Genomic DNA, 10,140 nt, shown 5'->3' on the forward strand with positions numbered 1-10,140 from the left:
TTTTGGTAATCAAGGTGGATTATAAATTGGGTATAAATTAAGTGGCTTTGGGGATTTAGAATAATTGCCAGGTATAGAGAAAGGAGGAGAGCAAGGAAGAGCCTTTCCTTGAATGATACCTAGATCTGCACCAGATGGGCAAGGAGAGGATTCCCACAATCAAAGTTCCAGAGTATTCTGAAGCCTAGACCAAAAGGAGCAGAAATACTCACCAAGGATCAAGAAGAATAGCAAAGCCATGACCCAGGTAGCTGGAGATGGTGAGCTGAATTGTAAGGCTGGCAGGAAGTCCCAGAACAGCAATATTCAGCTTTGGTTGCAAGTGTGCTGGGAGGAGGGAAGGAGGAAGGTCCTGCCTGTGGCAGAGGCTTTATCAGATGACCAGAAACCAATGGGCTCAGGGGGCAGAACTGATAGAACTGGACTTGCTGAATTCAGCATGTCCCCAGAGGAAGGGAGGTGGCCAGAACTGACAGAAAGATGCTGAAAACCAAAGAAAACAAACAAAATATTCCCAAGCTGTTATGATTTGGTTCAGCTGTAATCCCAGCTCCATCAGTCTCTGCTTCAGTCCCTTCACTATGTAAACAGGGGAAACAACTCCCATAAGGAAAGGCAAGTACCAAGAATGGGGTCACTTCACATTAGAATATCAAGCAATGCTTGTCCCCTATGTATGGTGTGTGGGGGGCAATAGGCCAATTTCAATTCTCTCCTTCCAGGTGGAAGTGACTAGAAAATATAGAAGCCAGATATCACAGAACAACTCCAGAGTTGCCCTTGCGGGCACCATAATCCAGAGTCAAGATGGTAATCCAGAGTCAAGGTGTCAGTCTCTGCAAATAGGGCTGGATTTATTTCCTTCAAACCAGGTTTTCCAGTGTTAAGCAGAGGGCCTAGGACTTGGATCTGCTTTTCTTCTATGCTTGTCCTCATTTATGCCCATCTTTGGAAGTTGAAGGGAAACAGGTCCTTATGGTAATGAAATCAAGTCGTTCTTAAGTCTAAGATATGGTGGGCAGGGATTGAGTAGCAAGACCCTCAGTATTCCCAGGTCCCCCTGCCTTGCTATTAAGTATAGCTTTTTTGTTTTTGTTTTTGTTTTTGTTTTTGCGGTATGCGGGCCTCTCACTGTTGTGACCTCTCCCGTTGCGGAGCACAGGCTCCGGACGCGCAGGCTCAGCGGCCGTGGCTCACGGGTCTAGCCGCTCCACAGCATGTGGGATCTTCCCAGACCGGGGCACGAACCCGTGTCCCCCGCATCAGCAGGCGGACTCTCAGCCACTGCGTCCCCAGGGAAGCCCTTAAGTATAGCTTTGCTTCAAGAGCTACTCAACTCTAGACTATTCAAGAACTCAACTACATATACTAACATCACTCCCTACTATTTCAAACAGGGTAATTTTGTCTCTCTAATGAAACATCTTAGCTTCTTTGTAATATTCGGATCACTCTATACAAAGATTACTTCATTATAGGTATTTATTTTTAATCCTGTTTTTCTTCCTATAATTTCCATATTATTATATTCAGTAGAAAGTTTTTAGCTGCCATATGTGTTAGGTGAATGCGATGGGTCAAGGGAGTACACTGATGAATAAGGGAGAGTTTGGTGCTGCAAAATGACATGGTCTAGTAATTGTAATAGCACATAAAAACAGCTGTAAGAGAGGAAAGTATAAGAAACTTTGGGAACACAGTGGAGGAAATGGTCACCTTTACTTGGTGCAAATAATAGACTTTAGAGAGATGATGACACTTGAACAGGAATTAAAGGATGAGTAGCATGGAGAATCAGAATGGGAAAAGACTTTGCTGTGCATAAACAGACAAATGAAACAGTATTACCTATTTAAGCAATGACAGGTAGTTTGAAATGGCTGGTCACAGCCTGCTTGGTGGTCAGGTGTCAGGAGATATTGGTGTTGAAATGTGAAGACTATGTAATATGAAGGTATCAATAGGATCCAGATGATGGAGAGTCCATTATAAATGTCTTGTAAATGCTAATTACTCACATTCCACCCTCGGCAGATTCTGAAATGTTGCAGTAAGAGACACAGAATTCAGAAAAGGCTCAAAACATCAGCTTTACTTTGAGGAATCTAGATTAGTTTGCAACTGGGATCCAAGATCCTATGTTTTTACCTTCAGCCTTCAGAAGTCAGACCTGCCCTACTGAGTTTACCCGTGGAGGAGAAAAGACTTCATGTGGCCTGTGGGCAGACAAATCCACCGGAGAGCTCAGGCTTCAAGATTGAGATATATTTCTCCACATATAATGTAGAAGATTAAGTGAAAGAAAAGGAGAGAAAAAAATAAAGACAAAAGCTTTCTCCCAACTATAGTATTTTATTAACAGAGTCAAGAACATGAAGAAAGGAAAAGGAAGCTTTTTCAATCAGAAAGAGCATTATGCTAAGGGAACAAAAAACTATTGAAGGATGGTATGCATTTTAGAGCATGCATTCTGACTGCAGCTTGAAGGAGAAATTGGAATGGGGGAAGTCTGGAGTCAGGGAGATTCATGAAGAGACCACTGCACCAGTCCAGAGAGCAAAAGAGAGTCTAAACTGCCAGGGTGCCAAAGGGTGTCCAGGGGAGGGGATGGATATGAGAGAGAGTTAATTGTAGAATCTGTAAGAAGACTTTGCTCTTTGGATGTGACCATAAGGAGTAAGTAGTCATTTAAGATGATTCCCAGATTTCTGGAAGGAAAAATTGTGACAGAAGGAGAAAATAAAAATAAATGTCAGCTACGGTAGGTAGAAAGTAGGGCACTACACCTCATAGTGTTTTGGGGGTGAAATGGAAGATAAGTTGCTTAATAGGAGCCAGGGAGTCTGGATTGGAGAGGAAGCTTCTGAAAAATGGTAAGGGTCTGAAATAATCACTGAGGGGGAAGGAGACCCTGGATAAAGACAAGCACTGGATTGAAAACCTGCATTTGCTAAGCGGCACCAACGTGCCCTGTCAAGCTACAATCAAGAGGTCAGTGTGAGATTATCAGCCTGACCAATTCAAAGTTGGAGCCTTGTAAGAAAAGTATGTTGGGAGCCTGACAGAGTCAGGGAGTTTGAGATGAGAAAGCAACTCAAGTGGCTGGCAAGACTTAGAGATCAGGAAATGGGTTGATAAAAAGTGAAAACAGAAATAAGTGGTAGGAAAGAGGATCTTACTGAGGAAGGGCTGGGGAAAAGGAAAGTGCTAGAAAGTTCAAGTGATGGAAATTTGTTCAGAGATTTCGAGAGGAGTGGTTAGGGTTTTAGAGGAGAAGCAGTTCTGGGCAATGACAAGTCCCAAGTCAGGGAACTGAAAGAGAATGAAGGTAGAAGTTTCAGAAGCTGAGAAGTTTAGGGAATTGAGAAGGGGTTATCAGTAGAAGGCTTATCCAGGTGAAGAAGATGGGGTGGGATGCAGGGAGTGGTAAGCCCAAAGCAGTGTGGAAGTAGATAATTGTCCGGAGAACATCAGTATATAACACACATAAGAGCATAGAAGACCCTCTCTGGGATACTGTAATGAAGGATGAGCTACATGCTCTGCTGGTTTAGCATCAAGGTGAAATCCCTCTGACAAATAACTGAATATGTCAATTATTAGTGGTCTCTGTGAGAATAGGAAACCATCTGAGTTGTTCCCCTTGCATTCCCAGTGTTTGACATGGAATAAATGATTGTTGACTCTGTGAATGAATAAATGATTATATTATCAGGCAAAGAATATCATTGAGCAGTTAGAACCATAAGAAACATCGTCTCGGGACTTCCCTGGTGGCTCAGTGGTTAAGAATCCTCCTGCCAATGCAGGGGACATGGGATCCATCCCTCGCCTGGGAAGATTCCACATGCCATGGAGCAACTAAGCCCATGTGCCACAACTACTGAGCCTGCACTCTAGAGCCCATGAGCCACAACTACTGAGTCCACGCACCACACCTATTGAAGCACACATGCCTAGAGCCCGTGCTCCACAACAAGAGAAGCCACCACAAGGAGAAGCCAGTGCACCATAACAAAGAGTAACCCCTGCTTGCCACAACTAGAGAAAGTCCACACACAACAACGAAGACCCAATGCAGCCAAAAATATAATTAATTAATTAATTAATTAATTTAAAGAGAAAGAAACATCATCTCTTGTCCATTATGTCCACATTGTCTTGTGTGGGCTGGGGGATAGAGACTTTAGAGTCCCTAAGAGAAAAAAATGGCATGAAATAAGTACTCTGTCTATCTGGGGTGTGCATAATCAAAGGATGATCTGAAGAGCTAATAGGATACTAAGTCAATCAGGTGTCTACCACCATAATAATGGGATAGATATTTTCCAGGAAGACCCATTTCAGTCACTCTTGGTGGGACAAGGTTTTTAATGGGCACCTATCTCACGCAGGATTGGCTTTAGAACTGGGTGGGGCTGAACTCACAGGTGAGAGTCACTGGCGTGTGCTTCCTGGGTGGGAGAAGGTAAAGACTGACATCCTGAGATGGTTGTCAGAATGACTGGGGCTCGTGGGCTGCCTTTCTATAATAATTGATCTGAAATCAGGCTTCTGGTCGGTATGGCTGTCCTTTCCTGTGTACATCTGTAAACCCCTGTAAATAGCACCACTGATTGCCTTCTGCTGCTCTCATTTGTTTATCTGCCTCCCTCTCCCATAGCAACCAGGATGGAGGAGGAGCTCAAAATAAGGAATAGATCCAGGACTTGGGATGGAGGGAGCATGAGCACAGTCTTCAGGTATTTAGAAGAAAATTTCTTTGTGGTGTTCCTGAGGAGATAACAAGACTTACATATGGACACTTCTGGAAAACATTTATTTTCAACTCATCATGAGGAAAATCTGAAGACAAAATAGATTGTCCCAGAGGACGTGATCTATAACTGCAGATGTTTATTCATATGGCCTGTTAATCGATTCCATTATTTATGGTTGGGTGATTATTATTAATTATTTTGTTGTCACCAAGTCTCAAAATTGCAAAAGTATTCTAAACATGGTCAGGGAAGAGATCCTAAATCCTTATTAAAATACCAGCATCACCTCTGTTGGGCTGAGGGTCCTTGTTCATGCTGAAGGACAGGCAGGACACCTGGGCTGTGGCCTCTCTCAGGATATGATAAAGGCTTTATGGCCTCTCACTCTTCAGGTACCAGAAGCAAGAAATCCAAGAGAGAGGAGAACGGGTGATGGCAGCCAAAAGAGTAGAGTATGCAGGGAGGAAACCCTGTAAACCTGGCTGTCCTGTGTGTATCCTTCCTGGCTGTCCACTTCCTGCTGGCAGAAAACTGGCCCTAGCTCTTCTTATGTCCTTGGTGTGTGCTCCGGCCAGGGCATTTCAACCTGCTTTTCTGGACTTTCCTGGAATCATCCTTAGAAAGAGGCATTACAGTGCAAAGGCTAAGAGCATGTGCTTTGGAGGCAAGTGGACCTAGTTAAAATTCCATCTCAGTCACTTAATAACCATGTGGCCTTGAACAAGTTACTTTGACCATTTGGGGTAGTTCTGTTGAAGAGGATTTATACCTTTTTTGCTAGAATGATCAGTTTTCATTTCTGCCTTTTATTGAATAAATATTTAACTAATTTAATCTTGCTTAATCTACTTTCATGTTCCTTTTTTAAATGGGAAATCAAAAATGACAGCAAAGCAAGTAGCTTATAGAGTGACTCCTCAGATAAGCACCAAGCACAGAAGGCCAGCTTATTTCCTAATAATAATTAGCCTTTATTAGTTTTTCTGTGCCCCAAAGTTGGTTCCCTGGACATCCCTGATCCTAAACCTAGTCCCTATGAAAGACAGACATTCCCATGTTTTAAAAAAAAGCCCATATTCTGGTAGCATAAGGATAAATGGTCAGTATGGGGCCCACGAGAAGACAGCAAGAGGAGCTGTCTGATGAACCAGCCACAGATTGGGCAGTTTCCCAGGGGTTACTAGACATCACTGCACTATGCTGCCTCATCACTATACTTCAGTAAAAAAAAAAAAAAAAAAAAAATTTAAAGTATATAACAATTGTAAATATCTATGTAGCCAACATTGTAGCACCTAAATTTATGATATAAATATCTACATATATGAAAGGAGAATTAGACAGCAAAACAATAATAGTAGGGGGGAATTCCCCAACAGTCCAGTGGTTAGGACTCCACTCTTCCATTGCAGGGGGCACGGGTTTGATCCCTGGTTGGGGAACTAAGATCCTGCATGCTGTACAGCATAGCCAAAAATAATAATAATAATAGGGGACTTCAATACCCCACTTTCAACAATGGATAATCATCAAGACAGAAAATCAATATGGAAATATCAGATGTAAACTACACATTAGACCAAATAGACCAAACCTAATAGATATATGCAGAACATTTCATTTAACATCAGAAGAAAGCACATTCTTCTCAATAGCATGTAGAATATTCTCCAGGATAGAACATATATTAGGCCTCAAAGAACTAGAAAAAGAACAAACTAAGCCCAAAGTTAGTAGTAGGGAAGAAATAACAAAGATCAGAGCAGAAGTCAATGAAATAGAGATTAGAAAGGTGATAAAAAAAGATTAATAAAACTAAGAGCTAGTTTTATAAAATAGATAAACAAAACTGACAAAACTTTTGCTAGATTAAGGAAAAAGAGAGAAGACTCAAATAAATAAAAACACAGATGAAAGAGGAGACATTACAATTGATAACACAGAGATACTAAGGATCATAAGAAACTACTATGAACAATTATATGCCAAAAAATTAGAAAACCCAGAAGAAATGAGTAAATTCCTAAAACATACAACCTACAAAGACTGAATAATGAAGAAATATAAAACCTAAAGAAACCAATAGCAATGGAAAAGATTGAATCAGTAATCAAAACTTCCCATAAAGAAAAGTTGAGGACCAGATGGCTTTACAGAAAAATTCTACTAAACGTTTAAAGAAGAATTAATACCAATCCTCCTCAAATTCTTCCAAAAGATTGAAGAGGAGGTAACACTTTCAAATTCATTTTATAAGGCCAGCATTACCCTGAGACTAAAGACAGACAAGGAAACTACAAGAAAAGAAAATTACCAACCAATATCACAGATAAACATAGATGTAAAAATCCTCAACAATTTATACTAGCAAACAGAATTCAACAAATTATTAAAGGATCATATACCATGATCAACTGGAATTTAGCCCTGGGATGCAAGGATAGCACAACATTACACAAATCAATAAATGTGATACAGGGACTTCTGTGGTGGTGCAGTGTTTACGAATCTGCCTGCAAATGTATACAAAAAGGGTTTGAGGCCTGGTCCGGGAAGATCCCACATGCCGTAGAACAACTAAGCCCCTGAGTCACAATTACTGAGACTGAGCTCTAGAGTCCGTGAGCCACAACTACTGAGCCCCTGTGCCACAACGACTGAAGCCCACACGCCTAGAGCCCGTGCTCCACAACAAGAGAAGCCACCACAATAAGAAGCCCACACACTGCAATGAAGAGCATCCCCTGCTAGCTGCAACTAGAGTAAGCCCGCACGCAGCAATGAAGACCCAACATAGCCAAAAATAAATAAATTTTAAAAAGAAATATGATACAGCTCAGAAACAAAATGAAGATTAAAAGTTGTCTGATCATCTCAATAGATGCAGAAAAATCATATGACAAAATTGGATATCCTTTCATGTTAAAAACTCTTAAATTAAATATAAATGGAATGTACCTTAACATTAAAAAGGTCATACCTGTCTATCTATCTATCTATCTGTTATATATATGTGACATATATATATATAAATATATATATATATATATATATATATATATATATATGAAAAACCCACAGTTAACATCATATTTAACAGTGAAAAGCTGAAAGTTTTTTTCTCTAAGATCAGGAACAAGACAAGAATATATAACTGCCCCACTCCTCACAGAAGACTTTGTCTTTTTTCATTAACTCTTCCTACCCTGCTCCTCCCTACTTCCTGAGGGGTCCCAAAGAGCAGCTAATGTATCGAGAAGAAAGTGAAGCAAAAAAGAAAAATGACACTGATTACATCTCATTTCCTTGCTGCAGACTTCCAAATGGGAGTCATCCCTAAGCTGAGAGAGGGGTGAGGAAGACACCATCAGATGAGAAAGTCAAGTTCTAGAATGGACCAGATATGTTCTATCATTTTCTTTTCTTTTTTTAAAAAAAATAAAAGAATTATTTATTGATTGATGTTTATTTTTGGCCATGCCATGCTCGGCGTGAGGGATCTTAGTTCCCAGACCAGGGATGGAACAGGTGCCCTCTGCAGTGGAAGCCTGGAGTCCTAACCACCGGACTGCCAGGGAATTCCCCATCATTTTCTTTTCTTCTCTTTCTTTTTTTTACTATCTGAGGAGACGACTACTTATTGATACCTGAAAGTGATTGGAAAATTTAGAAGATGTGCTAGAGATTTCTTTTAGTGGTGAAAAACCAAAAGATTCAATAAAGTTAGGGTAAGTTATTGGAAATAATAAAATTAATTTGTTTGCACCCTACCAAGAAATTTCATAAACTGAACTTTAATAAACTCAGTAAAGTTATACTCAATAATGCTTTGTGGAGAGGATGTTTACTTTGGAAATGAGAAGAAGAGATGAGTACTGTAAAATTGGGCATTGGGAGAACAAAGTTTGCAGCAGAGATGACCACCATCCAGGTCACAGGGGAGAAAAGGACAGGATACAAAGTGCATGCTGATCATAATGTGACTCCCATTCAAAATGAAAACTCTGGTTTATGCTAATAAATGTTTATTTTGAAAACACATATAGTCTGATATTGGGTACTTTACACTGAGTTTCAATATCAGACATATGTGAAGGATAGAATAAAACTTTCATACCGCAACTCAGCTGTGAAAGAATTTAAACCGTCCTTTTTATCTATATAACCGATCACATCTTAATTTTGAGTTCTCAGCCTTGATAAAGTCATAAGAAAAATTTATGTTTGATCCGAAAATCAGTGTGGTTTTGGTGAGAATGAGCCAACAGTGAACACTGTCTTCTCTATTGGGTAACAGAGTAGCAACAAATTTTACGTATTTCTGTAATTTAGCAAAGCAACTGGTTACTAGGGAAATCTTAGGAGAAATTTGTACCCAAGAAATTCTAAACATTTTCACCACATTAGGGCATGATGTGAATTGTAGATCCAAGGGAGATAATGGAGATGTTTTGGTGGCAGCTGGTAGCAACAGGGTAGTCTTTTTGCCTCATTTGTATGGAAAACTTTGCAAAGGCTCTGTGCTGCCTGCCCTGAGGTAATTCAGCAAGCCGGGGGACTTCAAATCTGAAAAAGTTCTATCCAGTCTTGGAGGCTCTGATATTAAGAACTGGAGATGGCAAAGTCCATTTAAGGCCCAAATCTCACTCAAAGTGAAGCACACCAACATAAGAACCACACCCTGGGCAGGGTCCAGCTGTGAAGGCTCAGATCCAGAAGATTGTTCCTAAGAACTAACCATGTCTGCACCTGCTCCAGGAGACTTCCTTCTTCTGGATCTTTTCTCCAGAAGTTGTGCAACACTTGAACAACTCTAATCTATAAATAGCTTATAATTGCAGAGCCCTTAACAAATGCCAGACACTGTTCTAGGAGCTCTATATGAATTAACTTATGTGGGTAATTTTATTACCCTATGATAAGCAAACTTGGTGTAGTAACTAACAGACCTTAATTAGATGAAAGAATTTCAAACCTCCTAAGGACCAAAGGGAAGATCTTCCCACATATTCAGAATATTGGAGCTGGAAGGAAACTTAGAAACTAACTGGTCCAGGGGTTTTATTCCACCAGTAAAAGAAGGACTAGGTTCAGCCTTGTAGAAAAGAAAGTGCTGATGATATTTTAGAAGTGGGGGAAGAAGAAAGAGGGAAAGAATAGGAGAGATTTTTGAGTCAGAGAGCCCTCCCAATGGCTTATACATTACTGTTTCACTTCTTTTAAGGGGACTATATGGTGGTTTTTAGCCTATAAACCATCCATTAAGGTCTCTTGGTCTAATTCAGGTCCCTTCTCTTCAAATGGAAACTGAAGGCCATAGAGGTGCAATGATGAGGCGAGGGTCACACAATACAGCAGTGGCAGAGTTGCCTCTAGAGCC

The sequence above is a fragment of the Phocoena phocoena genome, chromosome 1, assembly GCF_963924675.1.
Source record: "Phocoena phocoena chromosome 1, mPhoPho1.1, whole genome shotgun sequence".
NCBI lineage: Eukaryota > Metazoa > Chordata > Mammalia > Artiodactyla > Phocoenidae > Phocoena > Phocoena phocoena.